This window comes from Arabidopsis lyrata (genome assembly GCF_000004255.2).
Source record: "Arabidopsis lyrata subsp. lyrata unplaced genomic scaffold ARALYscaffold_5, whole genome shotgun sequence".
NCBI classification, from domain to species: Eukaryota; Viridiplantae; Streptophyta; class Magnoliopsida; order Brassicales; family Brassicaceae; genus Arabidopsis; species Arabidopsis lyrata.
The window spans coordinates 12,637,369-12,654,011 of record NW_003302551.1 but is presented as its reverse complement, the minus strand read 5'-3'; the positions used below and the strand labels follow the sequence as shown (position 1 = coordinate 12,654,011).

At 31.3% G+C, this 16,643-nt stretch overlaps 1 pseudogene; it reads left to right on the top strand.

Moving 5' to 3' along the window:
• Nucleotides 1–417: 417 nt before the first annotated feature.
• On the top strand, nucleotides 418–1,957 carry LOC9311852 (annotated as a pseudogene).
• The last annotated feature ends 14,686 nt before the right edge of the window (nucleotides 1,958–16,643 follow it).

Sequence of the window (16,643 nt, the reverse complement as noted above, 5' to 3'; positions counted from 1 at the left end):
TTTAAAATGAAATTTAGATGACAAAAGGTGAAAATATTACAAATATGTTTAGCATTTTTTTTTAACTATTTTAATATTCTCCAGCATTTTATTTTTTTTGCCTATAGAATGATGTGTATTTACACCTATTGTAGTTAAAGTAATTTTAAACATGTATGCAAAATTGCAAATCTAGTCGCTTTTTCAGTTGGGTAGATCCCACGTAGTTTTCTTTCTATAAGAATGGATTCTTCTATTCTGGTGGTAGGTCCCATTTATAATTTTATAATAATGTGGTTTCTCAGTTAAGATTCGAAATTTTGAATTAACACCTCATTTTGGCAAAAAGATCGTAACCGTCGGTTAAAATCAGATTTTTTTTTTTGTTTATTTTTGTTAATGTACCAAAAGAAAAGTCAAAGTCCAAAAAACAAAAAGAAGAAGAGATAGGCTTCTAGTTCAAAGAGGTGTCTGAGAGGAGAAGTGAAGATCTGTGTCGTGAGAGAGAAGAAGATTCTTTTTTCCTATATCCGATTATTGAAATTTCAGATTCAAAAAAAAAAGAAAAAAGAAGAGGAAAGTGTTGAGATTTACTTTTCCTCGAGAGGGTTTTGCCTTTTTTTTTTTTTTTTTTCATTTGTGGGATAATTGTATAAATTGAGCTCTGTTTCAATGGCGACTCTGCAACAATCACAAGGATGTGGTCGAAAAAACATTGCTTGAGGATGATGGAATCGCTGCCCCACGATGCCGTAGAGCTTATCCTGGAGAGACTTCCGGCGAATTCTCTGCTGAGATTCAAGGCTGTATCGAAGCAATGGAACTCAACGATCCAATGCCAACTCTTCCAAGAAAGACACTTGAGGCAGCGTCAGCAATTAGGGGATCCAGATGTCCTCATGGTGTCCCTACGTCGTGAGGATGTTATCAACCCGGACATCGAATCTCTAACAACATTGGTGTTGGGTTCATCATCGTCACCGGTCAAGATCCATACTCCTTGGGAGAAGGAGAACACAGATTACTTAGTTTCCCATAGTAGCTGTGACGGTCTCGTTTGTCTCTACAATCCCCACCATTCCGGTTTCGTGGTTAATCCCACCACTAGATGGTATCGGCCTCTTCCTGTCTGCGAATTACAACAACTCATTATCGACTTACGAGACAGTTTCTACCTCCTCGGATACGGACTATACAAGCTTGGATTCGGTAAAGACAAATTCACCGGCACTTACAAGCCTGTTTGGTTATACAACTCTCTAGAAATAGGCTTAGAAAACGCCACTACATGCGAAGTTTTCGACTTTACCACCAATGCTTGGAGGTATGTCACTCCCGCTGCTCCTTATCGGGTTGTTCATTTCCCCGATCCTGTCTATGTAGATGGGTCTCTTCATTGGTTCACCGACTGCCAAGAAACCAAAGTTGTATCCTTCGATCTTCACACTGAAGCGTTTCAAGTCATCTCTAAAGCTCCCTTTGCCAAGAATGAAAATCCTTTCGACATCGTCATGTGCAACCTCGACAACCGTTTGTGCGTATCCCAGCAGAAGTGGCCCAATCAAGTTATATGGTCCTTCCATTCAAACAACAAGACGTGGGAGAAAATGTACTCCATAGATGTAACCGTTTCTTTGGTTGGGAAGCACATATGCGCACTCCCGCCACTAGCACTTTTGGGTGGGAAGAAGAAGAAGAAGAAGAAGCTGCTATTTTATTCTCGTGAGTTATGTCAAAATCTGGTGATACATGACCCCGAAACCAAATCATATTATGCTGCTTTCTCCACTGAATCATATGGATATCCTGTTTGTTATTTCCAGAGTCTAATCTCCATCAAATAACTTTACTATTTTGTCAATGGATTATGTAACCTTTGCTTCCATTGTTCGTTTGTCCATGTTTGTTACTCTTTAATCTTGTCTTACCATGATTGCTTGTTATGCTTCTAAGTTTATGTCACTGATCAGTTGGATGATGGGCGTTTCTTCTCTGCTTCAGGTCATATGTCTTTGAATCCACTACCCTATTTTCTTGAATCATTATGTTATATTAATTTGTGTGATGAAGATTGGGAGAAACAAGACGTGTACCTGTTTGGAGTTATACTACTTCAGACCATCACAAGCAAATTAAAGCAATGGCGGTTTCATCTTCAGAATTATGAATAGCGTGGGAACCTTGGGTTTGAGGGTTAGATGTAGAAGAGGAATACGTCTTCTTCATCTTCCCTGAAGCAAGTATAGAAAATTAGATGAAATGCCAAATTCAAAACCCATACGAGAATCCATTATGTTTGGTACTACTAATTCTTGTTCTACTTACTACTCTACTAGTCTCATATCAAGCTTTAGGTTTTCGTTGAGTGAAATATTCAAGGTTTTGTGGCCTTTTCCCTCTATCACCCAACTACTGTCGTTGAACTACATTGCTTTCTTTGTGCAGCTAATCCAAAGAAAGTTGTTGGTGAATGGGTGATTGAGAGAAATGAGAGTTACAAAGTCTACTAGTCAGCGGTCCAGCTTTGCTCGACAACATTACGCATTCTAAGGGGCATTAAGAGATGTTGGTGTTGCATTTCAAATGGTAAAAAAATATTTTACTCTGAAAAGTCCGAATCGAATTCTAAATTTTGTGAGCCTAAATAAACCAAAATTCATTAAAACTTATATTTTAAACTAAATATATGCAAAAACACGACTAACTTAAATATTTGCAAAATATATAACAACTAGGTGATTGCCCGCGCAAATGCGCGGGAAGAATGCTGTATAAATGGTAAAATCATGTGAAATAAGGGATTGTTTAGGTGTTACTTGGTAGTGTAAGAAAAATATGGTAAATTGTTTAGGATTTAGTGTGATAAAATTATGGAAAATGATGAAATTTAAAAAATTCAATAATATTATAAATGCTAAAAAATAATAATAAATCATCTTTTAAAATCATTCACCAACAAAATAAGAAATCAACGAACATCATCACTCCATGGCATTCTCCTTCCGTGTGATGATCGGTACTTGGTCATTTTCAGGATTCCTGACATCCGATTAAGAACACCATAAACAGTGAATGTCCAGTCGCCAACTTTAGAGTTCTGATTGTAAACGGGGAAAAAAAATACTTACCAACAAAGCATCTCGTCGGTAATACTGAGATCCGGATTCAACATAATCCTCGTACTTCCGGTAACATTGGTACATCTCCACCTATGTTCCTGTGATAGCTCTAATTTCACAAACTTGATAATACATATCACTGTGTTACGTGAATGTTGCTTCCATAAGTCATAGAACTCGACTGCAAGGTCACCCGTTAAACGACACTCTAGATGGATACACCTAATTTTAAGATTTGAAGAAGTCATAAGACATTATATTCTGGTTTAAATCTTTAAAAGAATAGTAACTTACTCAGTATCACGTAAACCAAAGTACAGCTCAAAATATCCTCCTTGAGAATGTTCCACGGAAGGAACAAAAACCAACTCTCTCACGTTGACAATTTTGCCAACAACATCTATGAAACACACACATGAATAATACAGTCAGAACATGAACCGCAAATAAACTCCAAAAGCACAAATAAATTTATAAATTAGGCTTACCAACGCAAATATTCGGATTAACAATACCACTCAATATACTCACAAACTCAGTTAGATTGAAATAGGTTCTACTGGAGCACATATTAATACTTTGCACTAAAGTGTCCGAACGAAACACAATCTTGAATCTATGCGGTACTGGTCTCAATATGCTGTTAACCCGTGATACATCAAAATTTTTAATGCTCACCCACTCATCGATTATCAATCTTGAAAGATAATTATCAATTAATTCATCACGAACAACGGCTTGGATTTGTGTGAACTGCAAATAAAACGTTAAAGTCAAAACCAATTCAATTTAATATCGAAAACATGTATAGCAGGTAAGTTATCAAAAAACTAACATGCTCGTCACCCAAAATCATATTGAGCTCTCTACCCGTGCCACGCGAAACAGACCAACAATTCAAAATCTTCACCGAGACAGACCACTCACCCATGTTAGGGTTAAGAGACGCAATACGAAAATAACCACCATCACATGAATCAGATGTAAAAGGTATCATTGTAGAACCCATAACAAAAGATTACGCGGCTAAATATTCCAATGAGGTATAAATGCGGGATACATATATGTAGACCTAACGATTATTTGGAAAGAACATAAAAATGGAAAATATATATTAAAAACTAAATCAGAAAATTAACAAAAACGAATATTGATTAAACGATATAGAATTTATCCATAAGATTAATAAATTAAGTTTTAAAAAAAGAAACTAAATTTCAACAGTTAAACTGAAATATATACTAACGAAACTTAAGGGTAAAAAATATCACTCTATTATCAACACCATAATAATAATATATACAAATGGTGTAAGTTATTAGGGACGCAATTAAAGTTCCATTTTACCTTTTAGGTGTTACTTGTTAGTGTAAGAAAAATATGGTAAATTGTTTAGGGTTTAGTTTAATAAAATATAGTAAATGATGAAATTTTAAAAATTCAATAATATTATAAATGCTAAGAAAATAATAATAAATCATCTTTTAAAACCATTCACCAAGAAAATAAGAAATCAACGAACATCATAACTCCATGGCATTCTCCTTGCGTGTGATGATAGGTACTTGGTCGTTTTCAGGATTCCTGACATCCGATTTGGAACACCATAAATAGTGAATGTTCAGTCGCTAACTTTAAAGTTTTGATTGTAAACAGGAAAAAAACAAAAATACTTACCAACAAAGCATCTCGTCGGTAATACTGAGATCCGGATTCAACATAATCCTTGTACATCCGGTAACGTTGGTACATCTCCACCTATGTTCCTGTGGTAGCTCTAATTTCACAAACTTGATAATACATATCACTGTGTTATGTGAACGACGCTTCCATAAGTCATAGAACTCGACTGCAAGGTCACCCGTCAAACGACACTCTAGATGGATACACCTAATTTTAAGATTTGAAGAAGTCATAAGACTTTATATTCTGGTTTAAATCTTTAAAAAAATAGTGACTTACTCAGTATCACGTAAACCAAAGTACAACTCAAAATATCCTCCTTGAGAATGTTCCACGGAAGGAACAAAAACCAACTCTATCACGTTGACAATTTTGCCAATAACATCTATGAAACACACACATGAATAATACAGTCAGAACATGAATCGCAAATAAACTCCAAAAGCACAAATAAATTCATAAATTAGGCTTACCAACGCAAATATTCGGGTTAACAATACCACTCAATATACTCACAAACTCAGTTAGATTGAAATAGGTTCTACTGGAGCACATATTAATACTTTGCACTAAAGTGTCCGAACGAAACACAATCTTGAATCTATGCGGTACTGGTCTCAAGATGATGTTAACCCGTGATACATCAAAATTTTTAATGCTCACCCACTCATCGATTATCGATCTTGAAAAATAATTATCAATTAATTCATCACGAACAACGGCTTGAATTTGGGTGAACTGCAAATGAAATGTTAAAGAAAAAATCAATTCAATTTAATATCGAAAACATGTATAGAAGGTAAGTTATTAAAATACTAACATGTTCGTCACCCAAAATCATATTGAGCTCTCTACCCGAGCCACGCGAAACAGATATTGATTAAACGATAAAGAATTTATCCATAAAATTAATAAATTAAGTTTAGAAAAAAAAATTAAATCTCAACAGTTAAATTGAAATATATACTATCGAAATTTAAGGATAAAAATATATCATTCTATTATCAACACCATAATAATAATATATACAAATGGTGTAAGTTATCGTGTATAAACGGTAAAATCATGAGAGATAAAAGAATATTATAAATGGTAAGAAAATAAGATGCTAATCATAAAAAAAAAAACAAAAAAAAAAATTTCAAGACAATAAGAAAACAACGAACATCATCATTTTATAGCATTCTCTTTGCATGTGACGATAGGTACTTCGTCATTTTCAGGATTCCTGATACCCGGTTTATAACATCAGAATCAGTTAACGTTCCGTCAAAAATTTTAGGGTTTTGATTGTGGACGACAAAAAAAAGAAAAAAGTAATTACCAACAAAACATCTCATTGGTAATACTGAGATCCGGATTCAACATAATTATCAAAAACTCATCAATCAACAAATGATTTCTATATTTATCAAAAGCTCTTTCATTAGACTCCAGAAAATCGTTATTTTACTCATGTTTTTTGTTATCTTTGTTATAGCCAAACTCATCTTTAGTAAATGATTTATACGCTTATCAAGAACTCTTCCATCAGACTTCAGAAAACCATCAACTTTGCTCTTTTTGTTTTTTTTTCTAATTATAATTATAGCCAAAATCATAAATCAGAAAGTGATTATTACGTTTAATAACAATTCTTTCATATGGCTGCAAAAAACCGTAAATTTTGCTCATTTTTTTGTTATCATGGTTATAGCCAATCACATAAATCAACAAACAATTTCTACATTTATCAAGAACTCTTTCATTAGGTTATAGAAAAGTATATATTTTGTTCTTTTTTATTGTTACAATTGTTATAGCCAGCAGAAAACCGTCAATTTTTTTTTGTTATCATGGCTATTGCCACAAACTCATCAATTAGCAAATAATTTCTCTGCGAATTAATAACTTTAACATCAAGCTGCAAAAAATCTTCAATTTTGATCATTTTTCGTTATAAAAGTCATACTAAAAATTTTTAATCAACAAATTATTTTTACATTTACCAAGAGCTTTTTCATTAGACTGCAGAAACCCGTCAATTTTATTCTTTTTTTACTATCATGGTAATAGCCAAACTCATCATCTGCAAAATATTTATACATTTATCAAAAGCTTTTTATGAACATGTAGAAAACTGTCACTTTTGCTCATTTTTTTCTTTATCATTGTTGTAACTCAAACCCATCAATCAACAATTGATATCTACGTTTATCAAGATCTCTTTCATCGGACTACAGAAAGTCGTCGATTTTGTCTCTCTTGTTATTTTTATTATGGTTATAGCCAAACTCATCAATGAACAAATCATTTTTACGTTTACCAAGAGCTCTTTCATTACGTTGCAAAAAAATGTCAATTTCGCTCCCTTTTTTTGGTATCATGGGTATAGCCAAAGTCATCAATCAACAAATTATTTCTACATTTATTGAAATCTCTTTCATCAAGACGTAGTAAATCGTTACTTTTCTCCTGTTTTTTTGGTTATCATTTTTATAGCCAAACTCATTAATCAACAAACAATTTCTACATTTATCAAGAGCTTTTTCGTGAAGTTGAAGAAAACCGTCAACTTTGCTCATCCTGTTCTTTTTAATCATGATTATAGTCAAACACATATATCAGAAAATAATTTCTAAGTTTATCAACATTTTTTCATGAGGCTGAAAGAAACCGTCAATTTTGTTTTATTTTGTTATCATTGTTATAGTCAAACTCATCAATCGGCAAATGATTACTACATTTATCAATAGCTCTTTCATCAGGCTGTAGAAAAACTGTCTATTTTGCTCTCTTTTATTGTTATCAATGTTATAACCAAACTCATCAATCAGCAAATAATTTATACGTTTACCAAAACCTCTTACATTAGACAGTAGAAAACCGTCAATTTTGCTCAATTTTTTTTTTATGGCTAAAGCCAAATCATCAATCAGCAAATTTCTAAGTTAATCAATAGCTCTTTCGTTAGGCTGCATAAATTTTTCAAGTTTGCTCATTTACTGTTATAATGGTTATTGCAAAACTCTTCAATCAGCCAATAATTTTTACGTTTATCGAGATCTCTTTCATCAGACTGCAAAAAATCGTCAATTTTGCTCTTTTTTTTTGTTAGAATAGTTATAGTTAAACTCTTCAATCATCAAATGATTTCTACGTTTATCAAAGATCTCTTTCTTCAAACTGCGGAAAGCCGTCGTTTTTTTTTTTTTTTGTTATCATGGATATAGCCAAACTCATCATCAATAAATGATTTCTACGTTTATCAAGAACTTTTCCATGAGTCTGTAGAAAACTGTCAATTTTGCTCATTTTTTTCGTTGCCATTTTTATAGCCAAACTCATCAATCAATATATGATTTATACGTTAATCAAGATATCATTAATCGGACTGCAGAAAGCCGTCAATTTTATCTCTCTTGTTTGTAATCATGGTTATAGCCAAACTCATTAATGAGCAAATAATTTTTACGTTGATCAAGACCTCTTTCATTACGTTGCAAAAAAACCGTCACTTTTGCTCCTTTTTTTTTTTTTATTATCATGGTTATACCCAAACTCATTAATCAGCAAATGATTTCTACGTGTATTTCGATCTTTTTCATCGGATTGCAGAAACCATCAGTTATGCCCATTTTTTCGTTATAATGGTTATAGCAAAACTCTTTAATCTGCAAACGATTTCTACGTTTATCAAGAGCTCTTTCATTAGACTGGAGAAAACCGTCAATTTTTTTTTTTTGTTATCATAGTAATAGCCAAACTCATCATCTGCAAAATATTTATACATTTATCAAAAGCTTTTTCATGAACCTGCAGAAAACTGTCACTTTTGCTCATTTTTTCTTTATCATTGTTGTAGCCAAACTCATCAATCAACAAATGATATCTACGTTTATCAAGATGTCTTTCATCGACTACAGAAAGTCGTCAATTTTGTTTCTCTTGTTTTTTTTTAATGGTTATAGCCAAACTCATCAATAAACAAATAATTTTAACGTTTACCAAGAGCTCTTTCATTACGTTGCAAAAAATATCAATTTCGCTCTCTTTTTTGTTGTTACCATGGTTATAGCCAAACTCATCAATTAGCAAATTATTTCTACACTTATCGAAATCTCTTTCATCATGACGCAGGAATTCGTTATTTTTCTCCTTTTTGCAGAAAACTATCGATTTTGCTCTCTTTTATTGTTATCATTGTTATAACCAAATTCATCAATCAACAACTAATTTCTACGTTTCTCAAAACCTCTTTCATCAGGTTGAATAAAACTGTCTATTTTGCTCTCTTTTTTTTTTTTTTTATCAATGTTATAGGCAAATTTATCAATCAGCAAATGATTTATACGTTTATTAAGAGCTATTTTATTAAACAGTAGAAAACTGTCAATTTTACTCTTCTTGTTTTGTTATCATGGCTATTGCCAAACTCATCAATCATCAAATAATTTCTCTGCGAATCAAGAGCCCTTTCATCAGGCTGCAAAAAATCTTCACTTTTGTTCATTTTTCGTTATAAAGATCATGCTAAAACTTTTCAATCAGCAAATTATTTTTACGTTTATCAAGAACTTTTTCATTAGACTGCAGAAAACAGTCAGTTTTATTCTTTTCTTGTTATCATGGTAATAGCCAAACTCATCATCTGCAAAAGATTTATACGTTTATCAAAAGCTTTTTCATGAACCGGTAATAACTTTCACTTTAGCTCATTTTTTCTTTACATTTTTGTAGCCAAACTCATCAATCAACAAATGATATTTACGTTTATCAAGATCTCTTTCATCAGACTACAGAAAATCGCCAATTTTGTCTCTCTTGTTTTTTTATTATGGTTATAGTTAAAACTCATCAATAAACAAATTATTTTTACGTTTACCAAGAGCTCTTTCATTACGTAGTAAAAAACGTCTATTTCGCTCCTTTTCTTTTTATCATGGTTATAGGCAAACTCATCAATTAGCAAATTATTTGTACATTTCTCGAAAGCTCTTTCATGAAGATGCATAAAATCGTTATATTTCTCCCATTTTTCGATTATCATTGTTATAGCCAAACTCATCAATCAACAAACGATTTCTACGTTTATCAAGAGCATTTTCATGAAGTTGACGAAAATCATCAACTTTGCTCATCTTGTTCTTTTTAATCATGATTATAGCCAAACACATATATCCGAAAATAATTTCTAAGTTTATCAACATTTCTTCATGAGGCTGAAAGAAACCGTCAATTTTGTTTTATTTTGTTATCATTGTTATAGTCAAACTCATCAATCGGCAAATGATTACTATATTTATCAATAGCTCTTTCATCAGGCTGTAGAAAACTGTCTATTTTGCTCTCTTCCATTGTTATCAATGTTATAACCAAACTCATCAATCAGCAAATAATTTATACGTTTACCAAAACCTCTTACATTAGATAGTACAAAACCGTCAATTTTGCTCCTATTTTTTTTATGGCTAAAGCCAAACCATCAATCAGCAAATTTCTAAGTTAATCAATAGCTCTTTCGTTAGACTGCAGAAAACTTTCAAGTTTGCTCATTTACCGTTATAATGGTTATTGCAAAACTCTGCAATCATCAAATGATTTCTACGTTTATCAAAGATCTCTTTCATCAAACTGCGGAAAGCCGTCAATTTGCTTCTTTTTTTTTGTTATCATGGATATATCCAAATTCATCATCAATAAATGATTTCTACGTTTATCAAGAGTTTTTTCATGAGTCTGTAGAAAACTGTCAATTTTGCTCATTTTTTTCGTTGTTATTTTTATAGCCAAACTCATCAATCAACATATGATTTATACGTTAATCAAGATATCATTAATCGGACTGCAGAAAGCCGTCAATTTTATCTCTCTTGTTTGTAATCATGGTTATAGCCAAACTCATTAATGAGCAAATAATTTTTACGTTTAGCAAGACCTCTTTCATTACATTGCAAAAAACCGTCACTTTCTGCTCCCTTTTTTTTATTATCATGGTTATACCCAAACTCATTAATCAGCAAATGATTTCTACGTGTATTTCGATCTTTTTTATCGGATTGCAGAAACCATCAGTTATGCCCATTTTTCCGTTATAATGGTTATAGCAAAACTATTTAATCTGCAAACGATTTCTACGTTTATCAAGAACTCTTTCATTAGACTGCAGAAAACCGTCAATTGTTTTTTTTTTGTTATCATAGTAATAGCCAAACTCATCATCTGCAAAATATTTATACATTTATCAAAAGTTTTTTCATGAACCTGCAGAAAACTGTCACTTTTGCTCATTTTTTTTTTATCATTGTTGTAGCCAACCTCATCAATCAACAAATGATATCTACGTTTATCAAGATCTCTTTCATCGACTACAGAAAGTCATCAATTTTGTCTCTCTTGTCTTTTTTTAATGGTTATAGCCAAACTCATCAATAAACAAATAATTACGTTTACCAAGAGCTCTTTCATTACGTTGCAAAAAACATCGATTTCGCTCTCTTTTTTTGTTGTTACGATGGTTATAGTCAAACTCATCAATTAGCAAATTATTTCTACACTTATCGAAAGCTCTTTCATCATGACGCAGAAATTCGTTATTTTTCTGCTGTTTTTTTTGTTTTCATTGTTATAGTCAAACTCATCAATCAACAAACGATTTCTACGTTTATCAAGAGATTTTTCATGAAGTTGAAGAAAGCCGTCAACTTTCCTCATCTTGTTCTTTTTAATCATGATTATAGCCAAACACATATATCAAAATATAATTTCTACGTTTATCAACATTTCTTCATGAGACTGAAAGAAACCGTCATTCTTGTTTATTTTATTTTGTTATGATTGTTATAGACAAACTCATCAATCGGCAAATAATTTATACATTTATCAATAGCTTTTAATCAGGTTGCAGAAAACTATCGATTTTGCTCTCTTTTATTGTTATCATTGTTATAACCAAATTCATCAATTAACAAATGATTTCTACGTTTCTCAAAACCTCTTTCATCAGGCTGCAGAAAACTGTCTATTATGCTCTCTCTTATTTTTTTTATCAATGTTATAACCAAACACATTAATCAGCAAATGATTTATACGTTTTTTAAGAGCTATTTCATTAGACAGTAGAAAACTGTCAATTTTACTCTTCTTGTTTTGTTATCATGGCTATTGCCAAACTCATCAATCATCAAATAATTTCTATGTTAATCAAGAGCTCTTTCATTAGGCTGCAGAAAATCTTCAATTTTGAGAGATAAGATAATGTTATAAATGGTAAAAAAAAAAGATGATAATCATTAAAACAAAAAAAAATCCAAGACAATAAGAAAACAACGAATGTCACCATTCCTCCAAGGCATTCTCTTTGCGTGTGACGATAGGTACTTCGTCGTTCTCATGATTCGTGACACCCGGTTTATAACATCAAAATCAGTTAACGTTCTGTCGAAAATTTTAGAGTTTTGATTGTGGACGACAAAAAAAATAAAAAGTAATTACCAACAAAGAATCTCGTCGGTAATACTGAGATCCAGATTCAACATAATTATCAAAACCTCATCAATCATCAAATTATTTATACATTTATCAAAAGCTCTTTCATTAGGCTGCAGAAAATCGCTATTTTATTCATGTTTTTTGTTATCTTTGTTATAGCCAAAGTAATAAATCAGCAAATGTTTTTTGTTATCTTCAGTAAATGATTTATTTGCTTATCAAGAGCTCTTTCATCAGACTTCAGAAAACCATCAACTTTGCTCCTCTTGTTTTTTTTCTTATTATTGTTATAGCCAAAATCATAAATCAGAAAGTGGTTATAGTTAAAACTCATCAATGAAAAAATTATTTTTACGTTTACCAAGAGCTCTTTCATTACGTAGCAAAAAACGTCTATTTCGCTCTTTTTTTTGTTATCATGGTTATAGGCAGACTCATCAATCAGCAAATTATTTCTATATTTATCGAAAGCTCTTTCATGAGGACGCAGAAAATCGTTATTTTTCTCTTGTTTTTCGATTATCATTGTTATAGCCAAACTCATCAATCAACAAACGATTTCTACGTTTATCAAGAGCTTTTTCATGAAGTTGACGAAAACCATCAACTTTTCTCATCATGTTCTTTTTAATCAATGATTATAGGCAAACACATATATCAGAAAATAATTTCTACATTTATCAACATTTCTTCATGAGGCTGAAATAAACCGTCAATTTTGTTCTTTTATTTTGTTATTATTGTTATAGTCAAACTCATCAATCGGCAAATAATTTTTACATTTATCAATAGCTCTTTCTTCATGCTGCAGAAAACTTTCTATTTTGCTTTATTTTATTGTTATCATTGTTATAACCAAACTCATCAATCACCAAATGATTTATACGTTTACCAAAACCTCTTACATTAGACAGTAGAAAACCGTCAATTTTGCTCCTTTTTTTTTTTTATGGCTATAGCCAAACTCATCAATGAGCAAATTTCTAAGTTAATCAAGAGCTCTTTCGTTAAGCTGCAGAAAACCTTCAATTTTGCTCATTTACCGTTATAATGGTTATTGCAAAACTCTTCAATCAACCAATGATTTTTACGATTATCGAGAGCACTTTCATTAGACTGCCAAAAATCGTCAACTTTGCTCTTTTTTTTGTTAGAATGGTTATAGTTAAACTCTTCAATAGTCAAATGATTTCTATGTTAATCAAAGACCTCTTTCATCAGACTGCGGAAAGACGTCAATTTTGCTTTTTTCTTTTTTTTTTGTTATCTTGGATATAGCCAAACTAATCATCAACAAATGATTTCTACGTTTATCAAGAACTTTTTCATGAGCCTGCATAAAACTGTCACTTTTGCTCATTTTTTCGTTATCATTGTTATAGCCAAACTCATCAATCAGCATATGATTTCTACGTTAATCAATATATCATTAATCAGACTACAGATTGCCGTCAATTTTATCTCTCTTGTTTGTAATCATTGTTATAGCCAAATTCATTAATGAACAAATAATTTTTACGTTTATCAGGTGCTCTTTTATTACAATGTAGAAAACCGTAACTTTTGGTCATTTTTCTTTGTTATCATGGTTATAGCCAAACTCATCTATCAACAAATGATTTCTACGTTTATCAAGATCTCTTTCATCGAACTGTAGAAAAGCGTCAATTTTACCCCTTTTTTTTGTTATAATGGTTATAGCAAAACTCTTCAATCGGCAAACGATTTCTACGTTTATTAAGAGCTCTTTCATCATACTATAGAAAACCATCAATTTTGCTCTCTTTTTCCATCCTGGTATAGCCAAATTCATCATTAGCAAATGATTTCTATGTTTATCAAGAACTTTTTCATGAGCCTGCAGAAAACCGTCAATTTTGCTCCTTTTTTCGTTATCATTGTTATAGCCAAACTTATCAATCAGCAAATGATTTCTACGTTTATCAAGATCTCTTTCATCAGACTGTAGAAAGCCGTCAATTTTGGCTTTCTTGTTTTGTTATCATGGTTATAGACAAACTTATCAATGAACAAATAATTTTTACGTTTATCAAGAACTCTTTCACCACGTTGCAAAAAAACCGTCAATTTTGCTCCTTTTTTTTGTTATCATGGTTATAACCAAACTCATCAATCAGCAAAGTATTTCTACATTTATCAAAAACTCTTTCATTAGGCTACAAAAAATCGTTATTTTGCTCCTGTTTTTTGTTATCATTGTTATAGCCAAACTTATGTTCAACAAATGATTTCTACGCTTATCAAGAGCTCTTTCATTAGACTCCCAAAAACCTTCAACTTTGCTCCTCTTGTTTTGTTATCATGTTGATCAAGTTCAACCGGTTGGATCAGGTTTTATAAAATTATTTTGTCATTCAGTGAGAAATTAATAATAAAATTATGTAACTTCTGTAGAGTGAAGGGTTTTTTTATAAAGTAACTTAACTATATTGTAGTTATCAAATAATTTTACTATTAATTTTAAAATAAAATATACATTATGGACCAACCATTATAAATAATTATTATATATCAGAATTTAATTGATCAGTTTTGAATCACTAATGATCTTGACTCATTTTCTATTCTGTATACCAATAATATTCACTCATTTTCTATTCTGTATACCAATAATATTCTTAATTCTTCTTCTTCATCTTCATTAGTCTCAAGATCCTCGGCCAAGTTCAAATATGAAGTAAGTATTCAACATCTGCGATATCTCCCTTGTTTGTACAAGTAAAACCACTAACGGCTCTTGTAGTTGAGGTTAACATATAAATAAAGGCATGCATGACTACAAACTAAACGAAAAAAGTTTAGATGAAACAAATGCATGATCACCATAGCATTGGTGAAGCGACCTCAGGGTAACAACAACAATAACTGAGTGCCTGATTCATATTCAAACATTCGGGTTCCCTTAATGCTATCTCCTTTCTTTTACAGGTATGTAAGAGTGTTCCATCCGTTCCTTCTCATTCCTCTATAGATACAATCATAACTTTTGTGTTCTCTATCACCTGCAAAAGAAAGATTTCAAGATACTAAAGAATGTAGAACATGTTCTTTTCATCCTCATTTCCAGCTACGTGCTCAAGTAACGTTGTTAACATTTCATATCATCACAATCTTCTTCTTTCTCTTCCAATTAGGGTTTTCGATGCCATTTTGACCTTTCCTATTACATACATGCTCTCCACTGCGACCAATGTCGTATCTCCTTCTATTGGAACAATGTATTGCTTCACTATATAATTCACCATGGCTGATTCCGGTTGATGATAACACAAAGACAGAGCAAAAATGATATACACCGGTTCAGAAACATGACTCTCAAGTAAACCGGAAAATCCTAACAAATCAAAACTTATATATATAAAGTTTGGGTTTAGTACTTGTTTTAAATTTTAACTAAAAAAATATTTCTTACAAAACAAATATCTACAAACACTAAATCAAGCACGCACACAAACAATCTAATCGTGTACTTACAATTGATTTTTTATACGTTTGTAGATGGAGTGATGAAAAATGTCGTGATCATAGGAAACATAAATCATATTGAACTAATTCACTTCTCCAAAAAGAGCTTGATCACACTCCACAGTATAAGAAAAAAAAAGGAACTTACAAAATAAACACACGTTATGTAGAACTCATATTCCAAAATAATTCAAAAAAAAGATAAAAAGTGATCTAAATTACATACATGCGGCATGAGCAGTGTTAATTATACGGATCAACTCTTAGTTCTGGCAACATGATCACTAAATTTAATTAAACTAAAACAATTTAAAAGCAAAGAGAAAGTTATATGAACAATTTTTAAAAATATCTAATTAAATACTACTATAGAGAGCAAATCTTTAATTAATCATAGAAGTGTCTATATGTATATAATAAACACATAATTTAAAAATAGTATGTAGGATGAAAATCACATGTCAATATATTTAAGAATAAAAGAACTTTGTGTCTTTTTTTGATTTTCATCCTTTTCTAAAACTACCCTTACAGATTTTAATTTTTTTTAATTTTAATTCAGAACAAAAATATATTTTAAATTTTAAAATATATGGTGGACAAATTATAATCATAATATAATTATTTAAATATTAGTACCTTGACGAATTTACGAATATTAACTTTCTTAGTTAAACAATTTCGAGATGAAATATTCACATCATTATTTGCAAATTTTAAGTCTTTATCAAATTTGTACAATTTTATGTTCACCAAAAAAAAAAAATCGTACAATTTTATCGTTATATTCTTGCAAAATAAAATCGAAGTCAAATTTGTTAGAGATTTTGTTAAAGATTTTTTGTAAACTTTGATCTTTTGCGTAAGAATCATAGATATCGTATCCAATTAATTTAATCCAAAAAA